At 37.3% G+C, this 20,307-nt stretch overlaps 1 protein-coding gene across 3 annotated transcripts in view; it reads right to left on the bottom strand.

The window, feature by feature from the left end:
• The window catches only part of MARCHF3 (membrane associated ring-CH-type finger 3), a 112,197-nt gene extending 91,943 nt beyond the window's left edge, over nt 1-20,254 (bottom strand). The window contains exon 1 of one of the 3 annotated variants that reach the window (XM_088129863.1): nt 20,177-20,254. The gene's annotated coding sequence lies outside the window, so the exon portion shown is untranslated. Of the gene's footprint in view, nt 1-19,997 lie in introns of all 3 variants that reach the window. The other 2 variants (XM_088129862.1, XM_088129864.1) reach the window with 2 other exon arrangements.
• Nucleotides 20,255-20,307: the final 53 nt, after the last annotated feature.

The following is a 20,307-nucleotide window of genomic DNA, read 5'->3' on the forward strand; positions in this document are numbered from 1 at the left end:
GAGACAGTTAAAATATGTACAGATTACAAGACAGATCTAAAACAATTATTCTTCATGACACATACAGAGAACCATGAAAACTTTTCAGTTAATCACTTAAGTGCTTTAAGATAAAGTCTGTCATTTTTTTTTTCAAATATTTCAAATATAGGGAATTTTAAGCTTCTACATAAAGATGAACTCTTCTGTAAAAATGACTTAAAACTTCTTATGTTACTTCAGGAATATTTCTCATGACTAATATTAATGAAGCCAGACTTACAAGAAAACAGTTGTTTTCATTACAAAAAATTAAGATTATACTATTGCTGCATCTAGTGACCCACCTCCTTTTATGTGGTGTCAAAATTTATGTAATGTCAAAAATTAATGCCAGGATTCAATTTTTCAGAAAAGTTTTATGAAGATCAAGGTCTACCAATTAAAACACACACACATACACATCTAAACTTTTAACCTGATGATGTGAGAACTGCAAGCATCTATCTCAGCAGAGCTATGAAATGGCCATCCAGCTCTGTTTCTACCATTGCAGTTTGATGGAATGGTTGCTGCCAGGTGACAGCTGGGAAAGAAAGATAACTGTTGAAACTGGACCAGAGTTGACATGAAGTTTAACTGAATTTTGAATCCATAGCTAGCAAGAGTAGGATTGGACTGGGACCATGGCATGTGAAAAAAGGGTAGTACTTGCAGATCCATTTTCCTACCATTAGTATCCGGTATTTACAATGCAATAAAAGTCCCAATTTGTATCAGTGGGAGCTTTCCTCCTTTTGCAAATAGGAGGTGTTATGTCAACCTGCAATGCCGTGGAAAAAAAAATGTCCTTGCCCTTAAGCTATAATCCCAGAATGATTTCCCCTGCCTCCTGTAAACATTTATTTATTATAGATAAAACTGCAAACTGAATGAAAATTACCATATACAGCTTGATCCTACCCATCAATTATGAAGGGCACATCCTTCTTTAGAAAGTTACTCTCACTCTCTCTCTAAAAAATAAGATCTGTATTTTACTCTCAGAAAGACCCAGAAATAATGATTAGGAAAACATCCAACAAACTTCTGCATGCCTCTTTTATTGTTTGCATGTACTTTTTATTAGGGCAGCCTTCCAAACTAGGTATCCCCCAAAGTCCCCCACTGGAACAATCAGGGTATCCATAAGTTAGTACAAAATCATCAAATGACACAAAATAGTTGCCTGTATTTTATCCATGCCCAGATAAACAATGTATGCGTCAATTTTCTACCTTTTGCCATCCGTGAGAGAGCAGAGGCTATTAAATAGATTGAAGAGTTTTTTTTTCTACTCTGTCACCCTCATCTATTGTGACATAGAGTTTTCCTCTCAACAATACATGCCTCTAGTCAACGACTACAGCTGTCTATTTTTATGACCAAGGACAACAAGAGAATCTGGGAAAGGTCAAATCAACTAATTGGTTACAGAGTCAGTTCTCAGTACAGAAGTTGGAAATATTCTTGTGAAGTAAATCAGGTTGACATACTGGATTAGTTGCTGCAGTTATTACCTTCATTTTCAACTCTAAACCTGTAATTTTTTATTCATATTTCAAATGGATGAAATAAAATGTCACACGTGTGTGAAGGAAAATATTACATATTTCCCACTGTAAATAAATGGCTATGTGCATGGTAGTACATAGGTCCATTTTCAAGCAATGTATTTGGATTCATTGCATACCTTATCCCCAAAGCACAAGGAAAAGAAATTACTTGCATTTAATCTAACAGTTCCCAAAATGTGGTGGTTACTGCAAGTATTAAAATGAGAGAGAGAGAGGGACAGGGACAGGGAGAGAGATTAAATAATTGGTCCAATGCAAGTTGATAGGTTGTTATTTTTCTCTCCCTAAATCTGAGAAAAAGTGACTGACCCAAAGTCACCCAGCCAGCTTCCCTAAGGGAAGACTAGAGCTCATGGTCTTCTAGTCTAGTGCCTTTAATTACTACTCTAAACTAGCACTCTCTCACAATTTCTCTCTTTTTCTCTCTCCCCATACATATGAACATTCACAAACACACCTACACAGCCCAAGTCTTAGAAGATCGACACGTTTCATTGTATTTCGCTATTTTTACTTGAAATCTAATGACGATTTAACATTTTCTCCTACAATTTTGCAAAAATTTAGGCCAGAATATTAAACACTTGTGAAATTTCTGTCATTTTAAGTTTTGATTTTGAGGTTCTATGGATACCACTTGGGTTAATACCTGCAAGCAGGGCATTGCTAACCTTGGTTTATGAGACAGGCTTTGCTGTGTGGACATTCTTCTCATTTTACAAGAGCAAAAACTAAAACCAAGGCCATTACCAATTGTTTCTTTATACTGAAGTAAGACACAATTAGCTACTGATATATTATAAAGAATTCAGAGGCTTCACTTCCTGGTGCAAATAGAATTTTCCATACAATTACTTTGATATAAAAAGTATCCTTCCACAGTTGTTCCATCCACAGTTCTGAAAACAGAAGCGATTTTGATCCAATGGAAATTTCCATAACAGAAATAGGGACTGTATAATGTAGCCATTTACATATTGCTCCACAAAAAGAATCACAGATCCAAAAGAATCACAACAGATTTAAATATGCTGATTTTTTAAAATATCAAAACACCTTTAGGATTGTTCAGCGTTTTTCTAATATATACACACATAGTTATACATGCACATCCGCACACATACTGAACCTCACCACTTAGTCTGCTTTTAGCAGATTATATTGATGAGTAAAATCAAGGCTACTTTCCCATTTAATGATAGGTCCAAGTCTGATTCAAACGTAAACAAACAATCTTCCAAATACATAGGACATCTGAACTCAGATAAACTGACACAATTCCCTCTTTGTCTTTCAGACCCCATTACCATCTTGGATACTATTTTGGTGGCTCACCCAGTTCTTCAGAGCAAATATTTGGGGATAGAAGGAGAAGAGAGATCTGGGATTTGAAAGTGGTTCATCCTGCTAGCAGCACATACTGAAAAATAGATTCAACTCATTTTTAAAAAATCCAATCCTCACAGCACATTAAAAAAATGGAAAATGTGAGTCCTGTTCTCCACTATGCTGCAATAACTGTATCCTATATGTTCCACATGCAACAGATATTCCAGTGGATACTTCCTATAAACATCTTTAAGTGAATAAAATCCTTTGCCATCATCTTCACAATTCTGCCCACCCTTTTCCGTGTATCTTTTATTCTCAGTTCACTTACAAAGTTCTTTAAAGGCACGTATATGCCTGCCTCTCCCATGTTCAGTTTACTGTCCAAATGTTAATCATATTGTTATACAAAGCTTCCTTTTTCTTGATGGTCCAAATAGGCTTCTAGCTTAACTTGATCATTATTGAAACTAGTTGAGCAGGATTTTGGTAAATTAAACTTGCATTAATGATGCACTCTGCATTAGGTGGAGGAGGAGAAGGAAGAGGAGGAGGAGGGACAGGAAAGAAACTGGCATCTTCCCAGGTGAGCAATCATGCTGACCCATAATGTGTTCATGCTCTCCGTCACTCCAACCTTATCTGGACCTAGATAGGCTAAATAAAAGAAACAAAGATTTTATGGAATCAGAGAACGAAGTTCTTATAGAAAGAGCACCACTAGACTAATTTAGTCCTTCCTAATTGTAATAAGGAAATATGTTCCTTCAACACATCTGAGGTCCAACTTTTGTCTATGGGAACTATTTAACAAACAAGGAGATTTTAAATCACCTGTCCAGGTTTGAGGAAAACTGCAGATTTTAAAAAGTCACCTGCCATGGAAGTTTCCCTTTAACTAAAAGAAAGTGAAAGTGAAAGGGAGACTGTACTCCATGTATGTTACAAACTGTGACTATCCGTGAAAAAACAAAACAAAACACCTCTGAATAACTGCAGCTAAATTGCCATCTGTGCCTACATTCATAAGCTTAGGTAGTTTTTGTTCTTTGGCAAATAAAGGAACACTTGGTCTCGTAACAAATTCAAATTCAATCATCACTGCATGCCTCCATCTACACGTCCAAATAACCCCAGGCATTTTGGGCACTGATTCAATTGTTTAATCTAGCATGACAGAATGATTTTTATCAGCATCCAAGGTTAAAATTTGAAACAGCCCTAGTAAATATTGCATTAGAGACAAAACAGAACCCACTCTTCTATCTGACACTATTTTTGGTTACTTAAAATTTTAAAAACAGTATTTACATTATGTACATACAGATATCTAGACTGAGTCCTGTCTTCCTTGTTTTACTGGAAAAAAAACATAATTTGTTCTTAATCTTGGATATGTTCTAATTCAACCATAATGAAATTATGTAAAATTTGTTTGTACCAGAGTAAATCCTTCATATCCAAGCAATTTAGACTTAATCAAGGGACTAACTTTAGAGCTTTGATCTGTGCATGGCAGTGGAGAACTGGAAAGCTGACACAAATATGCAGTGATGTTTACAGTTCTAGTCAAGCAGACTCACGCTACATTAACAAATGCCCATTGAAGTCTTCTATAGTTGTATATGACATTGTGGTTGATTTACTAATTGATGGGACTTCAATGTCATTTCAATCTAATGACTCTAAGCATGTCCACATAGCAGCTTCCCACACTATTGGTTCAGTGTGCAAACAAGACATGGGAAGTGCCTCAGGAAGACAGAAGGTCTTCTCTAAGAAAACAGAAGCATTCCAATTCCTAGGGTAGGGTTTTAAACTTATCTATAATATAGTACCGACGTTTGTACATATTCCCGAACAGTAGTTTTCAAACTGTTTTTCACAGAACCCTAGGATGATTAATCAGGAACAGCAGAGGACTCTCCCTAGAAAACTCTTACGAAGGGGCAGCAGAAGGGATCGTGGGGTGTGTTCAGGAAACCATTTCATATGTTACAGTCCAATATACACAGATTGTCCACTTAAAGTTAATCCCAGTTAAACCACTCAAATGGAATGTATGACTTTAATATGTAACTGACTCCCCCCCCCCCACCCATCCCACAAATCTTGGTTTGTATGGCCCAATAAGTGGAAATCTGGAGCTATTTTTAACTTGAGAAATATTTTCAAAAGAGATTAGCCTTGCAAACTTGCAATACAATCTCCCAGCAAAGTACAATCAAACATATGCACCCCAGTAACAGCTGATCCCCAAGTGCAATCTTCTGTAATAGAAGAAGAGGCTTTGGGAATTCATTGTAAGCATTCTGATTCCAGTGAAAGAAAAATAAAAATAATTGCAACTGACTTCAAGGCTTTCTTTTAAGATTAAAATATTATATAGCACCTGCACATACCAAAAGGGGTTTGTGGCCTTTTAAGTACTGTTTTCCACATCACACATTCTCTACAATGTATATTTAAAACTAAATTAGATGTATAATCTTTTTGCTCTTGAATAATCTGCATCTTGGTCTTTTTCTATTTATGGGAAGCAAGTTCATACTGTACTGAGTGTAACTATTACATCTCTCAGTGCTGAGGGAATTAGTATTTGAGATTTTATTTTGAACAATGAAATTCTGTTATAATGACACAGTAACAGTCTGATCACAGCAAGAATTGAAATATGGGGGAAAAACACTATTTTTCAGTTAGAAATGCACAAATTGCTAAAGTACATCCATGCTGAGATTTAGAATTTGCAAGTAGAAAGTGATTTTAAACCTCTTTGATCTAGATTTCATTCATAGCAATATAATCATTTGTCCATGCCCTAAATTTGACAAGAACATATTCAATAGGGTTGTGCTAATCCTTTGAAACAGGTGCTTTGGAACACATAGGAGCCATACAAAGCATCCCGTTTTGAATTATTAAAGTAGAGATTTAGAAACTGCTCCCAACTGTTCTCCATGTGTGCTTCCCAGCTAAGTGAAGTGGCTGTGCACGCACACACGTGCAGATGAAACCAGGAGCAGCAATTTACAAAACGGCCATACCATCTGAAAAAGACAGAGGTGCTTTAACAATCAGAAAGAGGTGCTTTATATATATATTTCTGTGCACTACAAAGCACCTCTACTGAAAGATCTGCAAAGCCTTAATGTACATAGATAAATTTAAAAGTGTAGTATTTCATCACCTAATACAACTGCAACACATCTATGTATGCTCAACTTACTATGTGAACAAAATACTAATTCTTCAGACTAGAATCCTGTGCAATTGCTTCCTACTACAAAACACAATCTTGCATGCATACAGGGCTACAGACCTTTGCTGTAAACCAACATTTTCCACTGCTGATCTTTAGAACAATGGCCTATAAGAATCTCTGATCATGATCAGTAAGCTATCTAGATCAATAAAAGTAAGGGCCAATTTTAGGCCACAGGATCAATCAACCAAAAGGTTTATTTTCAGAAGTCTGTGAAGGCAGTCTAAAATAAAAATTATGTTAAAAAGTCAGTTTCAAAAACCACTAAAATTTAGGTGGCTAAATATACTATGGATTTAAGAAGTCCTTCACAGAACCTCAACTCTGTACTATTTTACTGTTTTTTCATAATGTATTAATCAAGGTCTGCTTGGGTATCGATGGATGACTCAAGGAATTGTGGGAAAGTATGATGGGAAAGGAAAAAGCTACTGTTCTCTTTCATTTGATCCACCCCCAACCCCCTCCCCCTCCACACACACACATTTGAGACTTTGGAAGTTGAAGCCATGGAGCTAAGAGCTAGCAGAGCGGTGCTATCTGACTGAGAAAAGCTATAACAACCACACAAGTTTATACTGAGGAGAATCTAGTCACTTTCCCTATGAGTGCCCTACCAAAACTTCTGAAGTATCTTCTAAGTTTAGTACTTACGGGAAGGAGGGAAATTTTACAAGCAGATGCCCTAAATATTTCAGATGTGGCCTGTTTGGAAATGAGTCAGCTCCAGATTCCAGAGGCTCAGAGTTTGGGTCACACAGACATTAAGTGAAGCACAGAAATTTGGAGCTACGCATCAACATTCATCTGCTTTAATTAATTATATGGCTACCAACTTATACACACCTCTGGGCAGCTTACCATGGTTTAAAAATAAGTTAAAACAGAATGGGTGGAATGGGTGGAAGCTCGTCAGAGGGAAATTAAACCTGGAAATAACAAGTGGAATAGCTTGCCTCCTGGAGCTATGGGTGCTCCATCACCGGAGGTTTTCAAGAAAAGATAGGACAACTGTTTGTCTGAGATGGTATGAGGATTCCTGCCTTGGGCAGGGGTTTGAACTAGAAGACCTCCAAGACCTCCAAGGTTCCTTCCAACCCTATGATTCTTTGAGAATAAAAACAGCTCACATTAGGAAAATCACAATTTTCAGGGACAACATAACTCAAAAGTTACGTACACATATTGTCTTGGCCCAGGACCTGTGAAAGAGGCAGGTTTTCAAGCCTCTTTTAAAGGCAGGCAGGGTCAGGGCTGTATGGATTTCTTGGTTAATGCTGTTCCAGAGGGCAGGTGCCATGACAGAGATGTCACACTTTTGGAGCCCTGTCAGATGTTATTGTCTGAAAGGCAGGACCCAAAGCATACCAACCCCATCAGATCTTATTGGAAAGGCAGTGTATATACTCATTTGTTTATCCAATTTATATGACTGCCCAGCTAACCAAGAAACTCTGGCAGTGAACAAAATAAAAGCAGAGACATTTCATTAAAACAAGAAACCAACTAAAACTGCATTGAGGCTCAATAAACCAAATATCCAGTTCTATTCTTCCTGTTACCCTACAAACCCAGACAGTCTTGGGAATACAACTGGGGAACGCCAGTAAATGCTGAGGACACAGTCAACTTTACTGAAGCCTTCCATCATCTGCAATATGTTCTGACCACTCAGCTTATCCAATTCCCTGCTACAATTGAGTTTACTGATGGCCAGCTCTTATGAGCGTCAATAGTCTTCACTGGGTAGATCTTCTGCATGTATACAGCTTTTATATTGTCTGCAGAATATGGCATTGTTGTTTATTTATTTATATTTCAAATTTGGTCACTGCCCATTTCATGAGGAAATGACTCTGGGTGGTTTACAATAAAAACAACACATAAATATTAATTAAAGTACAATAAAAATAGTATAAAATACAATAAAAACCAAAGCTATAATATTGTATGAAAGCTGTGTCTATAAGTTTCTGTTGCAAACATGTTCCTGAATATGGGCTTAAATATTCAAGATTTATTGCCACTGCTTGGAATGACCTCTGACATAAGTAACTTTAGGAGTACAGGATGCATTGATCAAACAAAACAATATTGGAAGTAATATTAAATACTTTCCTGCCATGCAGATAATGATGAAAATGGTGGCCAAGTCTACTACATATGAAGTTGGATTTAGACATTAAGATTTTATTTCTTTCCTAGTTTTCTCCCTGATTTTGAGCTTCAAAGCAGAAGGATGCAGTGCTTTAATGCACTTTCAGACAGTCCCCTCTATCTGGCTAAAAGCTTATTTCATGTTCTTGTCAGAGCACACCAACTGCTTCAAACCCTAACGTCTTATATGGTTCTAAGATCACAGCTATACACAAGTCCAAACCATCCGGTTACTGAATGAAAAAGAATGTTATCTGAATTGGAAAAAGAGAGTTCTGCTAATTTTCCCTAACTGATCTGAATTCAGACCAGCTCTTTAATATTGTGACAATGTACAAAGAAGAGTATTGGGGTAGATAAAATGCATCAATTCACTTTTTAATTTTAACCATAACACTTCCTGTCTCATGTTCTATTTGAGAGGCTTCCTTGTTCAGCTTTCAAGGATTGCCATGGGTTTATCATCCCAAATCTAAAATATTAAGTCTTTATTTCCATTGGCTCAAATGAATATGATGTTCTCTATTTTGTCCATTAATATACAAAACGGTTTCTATACGAGTAGCCATGTTAGTCTGCTGCAGCAAAACCCAAAATATTTGAAAGCCAATAACTTTATTGTAGTATAAGCATTTATAGAAAATAGTCTACTTTATCCAATGCATTAAGCATTATCTTGAACTGCAAGAATATATACTCATTGTGGGGAAGTTTACTCACCATGTATCTGATAAAGCATGCCCTAGTCCAGTATTTCTCAACCTTGATGTGATGGACTGGAATGGAAGAAGGGGGGTGAAAACGGTGCTCTCGTCTCCAGAGCAACGCTCTGGAGATAAGCGGAGAAAGCTGGCGCATCCCTAACATTCCAGAAGATAGTAGAGACTTGTGCCTGGGAATTACTGGTCAGTCTGAGAAGATTCTGTAAATAAGCGCTAGCTAATAAACCTTGCTGATTGAACCTGCACGGTCTCCAGGAGTTCCTTGGGCTAGGCCTGACACTTGGCAACTTTAAGATGGCTGGATTTCAACTCCCAGAATTCCCCAGCCTGGCTGTGGGAGTCGGGAGCATGCCAGGGAAAGGAATTCTATCATAGGATCTTCACTGATGGATGTGAGAAGGTATTCCTTCCCATACCCACAAAGTTTTAAAGGCTAAGGCTATTTCTTTGAATTTCACTGGAAACAAACAGATGGCTAGAGAGATCTTCTACACTGGTGTAATAATTTAAAAAATCTTGCCATTACTTTTCAAAAGCAGCTTGATAGACTGTATACTGCAAAACTCTAGCTGAAATATTATTACTATATGGATAACTATAGCAGACCACCTCTCTCCAAAAAGAGACAGACACACCAGCCAAAACTGGTAAAAAGAGCTATGAAGAAATCCACTTCTGCAGTAATCTTAGATTTAAAAACTGTTGTACTAACCTGTCCAAAGCAGGTTGAATACCATTTTCCTAGACAGATTAATCATTGGCCAGCAACATCTCCACCTTGTATTAAAGTTCTATATTCCAGCTTCTGTTCTAATCTCATTACTAGCTTCGCAGAACTAGTATTCATATATTGCTATGTTAGGTTCCAGTGAAAAGAATGGATAGATCTCTTTGTCTTCCACATATGGATAGTTCCTAACTCCAATCAAGTATTATCTGTACCAAACAAGGAATGGAACAGAATCCTGTGGAATGTTACGGCCTAAGTCATTGGTACCCAATTACAGCAGCCTTTCTGAATCTGCCTGTCAACACCAGGCCCATCTATTCTGATCATCATTCAAGTCAGGTAATCAGGAAGGGTGCCATGATTGATTGTACTTAATGCAACTAAAAGGTCCAGAAGAATCAATATGGATGTTATTCTTCTGGCCCAAAAAATGCAACCAAAATGTTTCTAATGTGGAAAAACTCAGAAAAATCAATGTTGCACAAGACACCTTGAGATAAATAACTACGCAACAAGCATCTTGCTACTAAAAATGAGGTTTGTTAAATGAATTAATAAGAAAAAGACTTAAAACACAAGAATTAAGGATTAGTAACTGCTGTTTGGATGTAACTTTGTTTTAGTTTTAGGAGAATGACTCTTGGACTTGAACAGTTTTCAGCAGTTCTGAGGAAGAGAGCAAAAGCTTTCATTTCCAGTTTAGCATTATATTAAAACTTGGACAAAACTTATTTCTTAACTATGATTCAGTGAAATAAGTCTGAATAAATTATTATCTACACTTTAGATAAAGCACTGAACAATTGAAAACAGAAGCAGAAGAGGATAAAAGGGATTGTATTACAAGTTTCACACTCCCACGTAACATTAAACAAGAAGCGTGCATCTTTCGTGGGGGGGATCAATGGGACAATTAACCTTCAAGGGGTATGCTATAAGGCAATTAATTAAAAGTGATTTAATTAAATCAGTTATTAGAGTTACCATACTTCTATCATGTAAAAATTATAATTCAGTGGCAATTTATGGAGGGGTTTTTGGGGCCATGACCAAAGCTTTTAGGGTCTGCCTACAGTTCTGGGTTTTAATGGACAATCTTGGCAAGCCATAAATGTTTTCAGTTTCTTCTCTCCTATTCATTATTAAACTAGTCTTCATTTGATTAGCACAATAAACAACAGTAGCTTCTGATGGAAATAAGCTGGAAATATAACTAAGATAAAGCAAGCTCCATGTATTGTATAGCATAAGCACTGAGAGCTGTATTTCACATAGTTAAGTTCCCTTTCTCTGCTGAAGGAGCAAAATAACAGCCCATTTCAGGTCAACCACAATCAACAAACACAGGATGAATAGGTGAGGGCTCATGGTCCCCATATCACCTTATTGCCTACGAAAAGCCTGAAAGATCATTCCATTAGATTCTACAGAGTACCAACTGCCAACACGTATGGTATCTTTTTAGAGATAGCAGCTGTTTCCACTGACATCACAGCTATTTGTGTGGGTACATCTAAGTCTCATTACTACTGTACTCCTTTCTTGCAGGTACTCAGGAAAGAAGGGAAGGGAACAACAGAAACAGCCAGCCAGTAGTGTGCCTCCACCCACATCATTTGTGTGTAGCAGCTCATTTTACTTCATTAAAGGGACAATCAAATACAGAGAGACTGGGAATAAGTACTGAGAAAGTTCTTGATGTTCCTCTGCACAAACAGATCCTTTGGCAATCCAGAAAGATCTATAGAATAGATGCATTGAAGAACCTACCTTTAAAAGCTTTTGACATAACTACTATTTATATTTTTAAATTAGTAGTAATGGAAAAAAACCCAACTTGGCTTGCTTAAACAAAGGCAATCAAAAACTGCAATGCAGCAAATAAAAACAGGAGGGAAATTATGTTCATTAGTTTTTACTGTATAAGAAAATATAACGAAAATTCTCTACATTTTAAACAACCAGGAATTTTCTGATGCATTTTAATTCCTTGTCATGAAATTTATTTTTTTGATCTTAGCCCTGTTCAGCTATAGCCAAGTGCATTTACTTCTGGCATTATACTGGGCCTTATCTGCATTTTAAGAAGAGAGTAAAGAATAAAATTCTTCGGTCCTCAACTCCATTAAAACACATATGGAAACTATCTATTGGATTTCTAATTAAAATGTTTTTAAAAATCTGGTGTCATTTCAGCTCCAGGTTATAATTCAATTTTTGTGAATCGTAAGAGAGCTTTCAACTTAACACTCTGCACCTGAGGAGTGTGGAGAAGTACATATCCAACATATCCAGCTATGGTTTTACCAGAAGATTGTTGCTCTTGACAGATATTCCAGCTATGCATGCATGTATGCCTGTATTAATTTCTTTTGTTTAAAAAAGGTAGGGATTTCTATTATAATTTTCTTTAAATGCATACTTTTTAATCATTTAGCTGAGTTAGCAAGTGAATTGCATGCATATGTATGTGTAATAAACAAGCTAATTTAACATACTTTACCAGTGAGATATCTTAACTTAGTCTTCATTTTATATATTAAGTTGTAGCATTCAATGTACATAGTCATGGGTCTGGATACACAATATATGATTCTTCCAAAAGGTTAACTCTTGAACTTGAGATTTCTCTACATATAGCTATCAGTGTAGGGACTATGAAGCAATGGCTATATTTCCACATAGTTTTGTTCTCTCCCATTAGCTTTTCATACCAATAAACATAGCTAACAAAGCTGGACACTTACATATATTGAACTGGGAATGTTAGGCTTATTATCAGAACAAACCAGAAGCCAGGTCTGCTCCTGTCCCAGAACAACAAAAACAGTTTTCTTGCTTCATACTATCTACTATGATAAACAGAGCCATCTAAGTTTGTAAGCTACACTTAGTGGCAAGAGAAATTAGAATGATTATTACTCTTTCATACCAGCATAACTAAAACCTCTTTAACAGTCGGTATCAATATCATTCTGGTGACCTGTTTCAATTATGCTAGACTTGCCAAAGAAAACATTGTTGATGGGTGGAGATTATCACCCAGTAGATGGGACAGGGCAAGCAAGTTCCGATATCTAACTAGATGTTCAAGTATTAGGACTGAAAAGGAAACAGACAGCTGACTTGCTTTCTGCAATAAAGCCTACGTCACTGCAGTCTTATGAATAGTGTGAATCCATTTTACATTCATGTTTTAATAAACCTTATATTACAGGAACTCCACCTATCTCTAGTGAGCTTCTAAAGAAACTGAATCTTAGGTAAGCATTGAGTGATATTTATTTGCACATGAAACCGAGGTTCTTATCCAATATTGACATAATCAGTTTTTACCAAGGAATGATCATAGTCTGGTTCTAATTGATTTAAAAACAATTGTCTCAATGTAGTAAATGAACCATTTAAAAATATTCTCAGTAAACAGGAATGCAACCATAATCTCCCACAATAACTTTCATTTGCTATTTACTGCTGGATATGTTTGTTTACAATGAAGTGGAAGGCCTTTCCAGAACTCCATATAGCCCAGTGATTGCACCAAAGGTGACTATAAACAAAGTTTCTCATTTTTGTTAATTTAGTGCTATTGGATGAGTTATCCTGATAAAGCGTTGAAAACAAAATGGATGATGGCAGATCATGAGGACTGGCTTGTATTCTTATAGATTAAATCTTTTAATAGTTAATTAATTATTAATGATGTATTTTTATGATATTTGGGGGGATTAGGAAAACAGTAGTTACAATGTAAGAAGTAATTATCATTCAGCCTGGAAACCCGCTATTTGTTAAGATTAGTACAGGACATTTAACATAATAGATTGCTAACCGAATATAACAATACTGGTTTTTGTAATTTATTTAATAAACAATATTATTTAACCTTCAAAGTTGCACTTCTAATATACTTCATTGTACAAAAAGGCATTAGCTGAGCAAAATATATTTATGCATACTTGTATCAGAGGAAGGAAGAATAAAATCAATGGAACTATTTGCTTGACTAAAGCAGAACATATAACTCCTGTCTCCTGCAGAAGACAAGATCTAAATCCTTTTGACATTAGGTAAAAATGAAATTTCAGCATCACCATCAATTCAGCATTAAGTCTCTTGGTTGGCCAAAAGTGAAGTAGGGAAGGAAGAAAGTGGTTTAGGTTTTTTATCTTATTATAAAGCAGACTCTAAATATGCAGTTTGCAATATAATTTGCGCAGTCATTATACTACTGATAGAGTTGATGAAGCAAGGTTTGTATTAGATTTTTTTTCCTTAAAAAAGATTTTTAGCATACTATGATAACACTAAATGACTACCAACAGATACCTCTCAAAGGCCAACAAACAAAAAAGCCCATCAACCTTCCACCCTTTAAAAAAGTGTGGTCCTGACTGCAAAAAACTTTGTTATCTCAGGCTTAGAAGTGTACCATTTTGACTCTAAGAATGAACCATTAAACATTTAATTCCACAGAATGCAACTTTAAAAAGTGAAGCACTGCTCTCTTTTCAAATGTGCAGCTGGATGGACTCTCCTGTATGGGGGAACAAATGACTTCTGTCTACTAATTCAAAGCCCATTTCTTTCAGCAGCTAAATAAACACTGTGATAAGAGCAGCATAAAACATGGACTATTTAAACTTATATATACTTCAAAATGCAAATCTGGCAAGTTAGAATCCAAAATCAGCAATACTTTAATTTCTCATTGCTTAAGAAATTCAAAAACTGGTTTTCATTAAGGGATGATAATATACTAGTTTACAGATAAATACAGCAAGCACATATTTTATCAATATTATTGTTTTAAGATTTATGTACAACGATATTACAATATTGTTAATTGAACCTGTTTTGTAATAGTTGAGATTATGGTGTCATTAGCCTTGGTTGTAGTTATCCTCTGTAGTGTTCATTTTGGTTGTTTTTTTTTTTTTAAAAATTCTGTTTTAATCCTATGTAAGCCACCCAAAGTTGTAATTTACAAGTTGAGTGGCCATATAAATTGATTAAATAATTAAAAATAGATTAAAAAAACTGTAATTATATTTAAGTATTTCATATATATGAAGTAGTCAAGTAAAGCGAGACCACACTCCCTCAAACTTCCCTCTTAATGTGGGGTTTCAGACATGGCAAGAATTGATTGATTGATTGATTGATTGACCATGTGCCATCAAGTTGTTTCTGAATCCTAGCATCCACATAGATAGATTTTCTCCATCTATCCCTAGCCTGTTCTCCCAATGGTACACTCATTGCTACTGTAACTGAGTCCATCCACCATGCTGCTGGTTGTCCTCTTCTTCTCTTTCCTTCCACCTTTCTCAGCTTTAGAGCTTTTCCAGAGAGCTGGGTCTTCATATAATGTGTCCAAAGTTGGATAATTTGAGCCTGGTCACCTGTGCTTCAAGTGAGAACTCTGGATTGATTTGTTTGATGATCCATCAGTGTGTTTTCTTGGCTGCCCATGGTATTCTCAGGAGTCTTCTCCAACACCAAAGTTCAAAAGCGTCAACACTCTTCCTATCCTGCTTTTTTAAAGTCCAACTTTTGCTTCTGTAGAGTGTCATGGGAGTACCATGGCTTGCAGGATTCTGATCTTTGTAAGTATAGACACATCATGGCATTTGAATATCTTTTCCAAGGCCTTCATGGCTGCTCTACCAAGTGCTAGTCTGTGGTGAACAGTATTTCTTGACAGCTTGTTCCTTTATTGTTAATGGTTGATCCTAAAAGACAGAAGCTGTCCACCACTTCAATATCTTAATTGTCAATTCTAAGGATAATTATAGTTTTTTGTTTTACTTCCACCCTGAAGAGGATGAAACTTGATCCCATGTATGTTTAGGGATATCCTCAAAGTTACTGCTTGCTACTGAGCTGAACATAATACCTCTTGTCTATACTGTCCAGGGTTTTTCAGAAGTTGCATACTACAAATTTCTTATCTTTGTTTTGTAGGATAATATTATTACAGCAGTGAATGTTAAAAAGCTCATAATTATCTACATTTTCCCTTATACAACCTCTGTTGTATAAACAGATTTGATTGAAACAAGCTGAAGTCCTGTATTCATAGAATAACAAATCAAATTTATAATAAATCAAGATGAATTAAAAAGTGCTTGAAACTCCTATGCTTAAGGACCTGATTACAAGGAGTATTGGCCATTAAGAAGTTATATAAATAATGCCTCCCAAATCTTATTAGCTATTTATATACCTGAACTGCAAGTCTTGAAGCTGGTTATTTGCAGCATGGCCCTGTTACTTGCTGAAGTGGCTGTTTCTAAAATGATTAGTCAAAATGTATGTTTCAGTGTGTTTATGAAAAATAACAAAACTAAAGTATTCCAATCTGATTAGACCCAAATAATTTCAGAGCTGCTAAAAAGCTACAGCTCCCCCTAAATCAATTTGGAGTCCAGTCCAGTGCTCAGACTTGTACATGCTTCACTTGGCATAAAATTATTCAAGGTCGGCATTACAGCCTCATCATTTCTCTGTCAGATGACAGATGAGGCTGATGGCTTATGCTTCAGCTGTCACCAGAGCACCCATGAAGAACTAGCAAGCAGCCAGAGTTCTATTTTAAAGACCAATTCTCCCTGTCTTGCATGGTCTGGCAGCACAGATGTTCAGCTATATTATCTTCAGATGCTTGTTCTACACTGACTAAGACAGAGATTGCCCACCTGTTCAGGTGCAAGGTATCGTAACCTTTTTTGGCATGGAAGCCAATGTTTTTTTTTAAGCTTTAAAATGTAAACAATTGAAAATTTACAAGATTTTGGTGATCTCTCTACTGAAGTATCATACTTTCTCATATGCAAGCTCAAAAGCTCTCATGCAATACCAGCAAAATTGTATGAGGTTTGACTTCTTTTTTTTTTAAGTTGAACTTTTAAAAATGAAGGCTGGAATTCTGAAATACCAGCTAGGCATGACTTGGCACGTGTGAACCCTGGAGTGCTGACTTTGGGGCTAAGACGTGTTGTAAAGCAGGAACGCGCAGTTTGAAACCTGCCTCTGTCCTGAACTAATGATGTTTTCTTAGACAAACCATTCTCTCTCACTGATTCTATAACACAGCAAGGATAATACTGAGCTACAGTACAAGGTCACTCTAAGGACATGTCAGATACAAAAGAGGACAAAAGTGAAGAGGGAATTTTTAAAAGTGTAGCTTGTCATCCAAGAAAATTATGCATTTCAAAGGGCTTTAAGCCATACATTTCAGGTCTATAGAGGGCATAAACTGTACCATAATCTTGTCATTTTGCATATGTCACTTGCCATTTTACATACATCACCATAAGAAGTACTAAATATCATTCAAATCCAACTACACACAAGAAATTATATGGGGATGGGGAGCTATTCCATCACATATTTAATCTATCTCTGATACAGAGATCAGTCTTGTCATCAGAACTATGCAGACAGATTTATCCATTACAATAGCAATCAATTAAAATCAGATCTTACTATACTCAAAGTATGCATGTTATAGGGGTAGTCTCAAACCAGGCATAAATGTACTTTCTCTTGTTGCTTCTCATACTTCCAGCACCAAAGAGAAAATCTCTCACTTAATGTAAAAGCAATTACTTCTGGAGGTGAGTATTCACAGGCCAAGGTTCAAACTAAGATATGTTATTTTTGAATTAATGGCCATACTACACAATCCTCTGAGTACTTACTCAAGACCTTTTCCAGATGCCTTAATTTTCCTCAAAAGGCTTTTCAGCTAAGGCTGAATTAACCAAATTCCATTATCGCAGCAGGCACTTCAATGGCTATTGTGGAGAGCTGCTATTTCTCCACAATAGCACTTAAAAATAGTAGATGTAGTTACTGGAAAATTAATTATTAAATAATCATTCTTCTTCCAAGAAGTCACTCTGTTGCACCTGTTTTGCTATAAGTGCACTACTTTGCTAGAGAGTGGCAAGTGGGCATGGTGTGGAGACGTCACAGACATCTGCCAAGTTCTTCTACTGTGGCATTCTCTCTGCCCTTTAAAAATAAATGTTTGAACTTGCTTTTGTCTCCCTCCTTTGAGGTTTTTACAATTCCTGTGGATAGCATACTTATTTTAAATAGATGTATAATGCAATAAATTTCTGCTACATACAGGAATTTCCTGCTTATCAGGGACATCATTTCTAATGGATGATGCAAGCAAAAAACTAGAAAGCACAAGAAATATTTCCTCCCCTGTCACTCCAACGAGGGAATAATCTTCCATTTAGAAAGTCTCTGGGAGCTTCTTGAAGGTTCTGCTGGAGAAACAATATTGTTAAGACTGAAAACCCTTATCAGTGTTTCTTTGATTCTAGAATGCTTGGCATCAACAAAATGTCTGCATTCTTAATTCTCATGAACCCTAAGTACAAGCAAGTCCTGTCTGGTTCAGACACAGCTCTATTGCTCTGCTTTGGATTACCAGTTTGATAGGGATGCCTAAGCAGCATTTCATTAATCAGTTACAATTTGATGGAGAAATGCTGTGCAACATTTCCATTAATTAGATAACTCTTAATTGCCTCTCAGCATCAAAAGAGTCCAGACAAACCAACCACTCACAGAAGCTTATCATTAAAATCAATTTGGCAGGAGACAACAACAACAATTGAACTTGATTTGGCAGGATGTGAGCTCTGTTCATAGAGTAGATTCTTAAAAACAAAAAAAACTAAAGCACTCTTCCCAAGATGGCATTCTAAGCACATTTACTTAGAAACAAGTTTAGCTGACAATCAGATTCTGCCCTTTATCATTTCCAATTACGAATGTTTAGGATTAGGAAGCGGGTGCTTTTTTTTTTTTTTTTTGCTGTGTTTGCCTGGATTTCTCAGCAGTAGCTGGAGTGTGTTTTAACAGATGGGCTGGGTAGCAAACTGCAGGCTGTAAACCAGGGAGCCGGCTGGAATCTGCACTGAGCGATACTGAACGGAATGCTCGTAAAGTTCACGGACACAGGCAGACTCAGACTTGTACACAATTCCACAGCGAAGAGAACACACACATAGTACACATAGTGGCCAACCTCTCCCCACCCCCCACCAATCCAGGGGAAGTTCAAGACTTGGCATTCGGAACTGCATTCTTGTTACACACATTATAGCCCATCATTTGGCATAAACAAAGGAAGGCAAACAAGAATACTACATCCATATCATTTACCTCTCCAGAGGCACTCACATGCACTCATACAAAGAAGCAAGCGAGCGATATGCAGAAATCTATCTGAAAAGGGCTAGCACTGACAACATTTGCGGTCAACATTTTAAACATTTGCCCATTTTTGGGTATCCAGCTGCCACTGTCCAAAAAGAAAGAAAGAACAAAATAAACTGCAGAAATAAAGGACAGCTCCCTTCCTCCCCCCGCCCCCCATGCGAGACTATTCTTGACAGTCACTATTCTAGGACAGGAGGAAAAGACAGATCAAGGTGGGGTGACATATTGGCTCATGCTATTTAGCTTTTGTCAGCTTGTTTTTGCAACTCAATTGTTGCCATGGGAAGTGTTAAATTTGTATATACATACTATTTTAATATATAGGCGGCTGCATCCTGTAATAAAGATGCACAGATTTGTATTTAGAGCATAAGATTTCTATTGCATCTGCCAGTTTCAAAAGCTTTCTGTACATCTGCATTTTTCTTTAGGGAAGATAATTATCCAATTACAGTCAGAAACATCACTGTTTAAGCCTTCATAACCTATTCCCCTTTGAGTCACAGAACTGGCACCTAAATATTGTGATGAAAATTACTGTCAAGTAGGATGAGGAGTCACTTTTCTGAAGGAAAAAAAGTTTTCATCCTTTGGATCCTACCCACTTGTAACTAATTCTATTTATTTTCCCAGCCTTTTCCCCTGTCTACTATTTGTATATGATCATACCAGAACGACTAAATCACACCGTTTTTCTGTCAGGTAAAGAGAAAAAAATCAAGGGGACAGGAATGAACGGCTTTCTTGCTCGCCTGGCGATCCTTCTCCATTATTATTACAACACGTAGCCCAATGGCAATATTATAGGCGGAGAATAAGTTGGAAGGACGGTTAGCAACCCTGCCTGGCGGTGGCAGCGCAAACTCCGGGCTGTGAGCAATTGAACCCCGTCCACCCAGACCGACCACCTAAGCCGAGAGAAATCACGGGGCCTTGCGGGGACTCACCCTCCTCCGGCGCTCGCACACCCCCCTGCTCATTCCTCGGGAAGGGTCCCACTCTCAAGGCGCCGTCCTCCTGGCTTTGGGCATCCGCGTCATTCGCCCAAGCCGGCTGGAGGGACAGGGATCCCGACACGCAGGGGTGTCCCTCTCGGCCAGCCCCTGACAATTCATTGACCTCTTACCGAGAGCCGCCAGCCTCGGCTACGCGGCCAGCAGCGCCAGCGGAGAGAAGACCGGGGAAAGGGGCGGGGCAGGGGGCGGGGCCGGCTCTGCGGAGTGGCAGACGCCGGTTTCTCCTCGCCCGGCTGGAAGC

Source organism: Python bivittatus, unplaced genomic scaffold, assembly GCF_059951505.1.
Source record: "Python bivittatus isolate LINGU-HERP-01145 unplaced genomic scaffold, Pbiv_v1 ctg000850_np1212, whole genome shotgun sequence".
NCBI lineage: Eukaryota > Metazoa > Chordata > Lepidosauria > Squamata > Pythonidae > Python > Python bivittatus.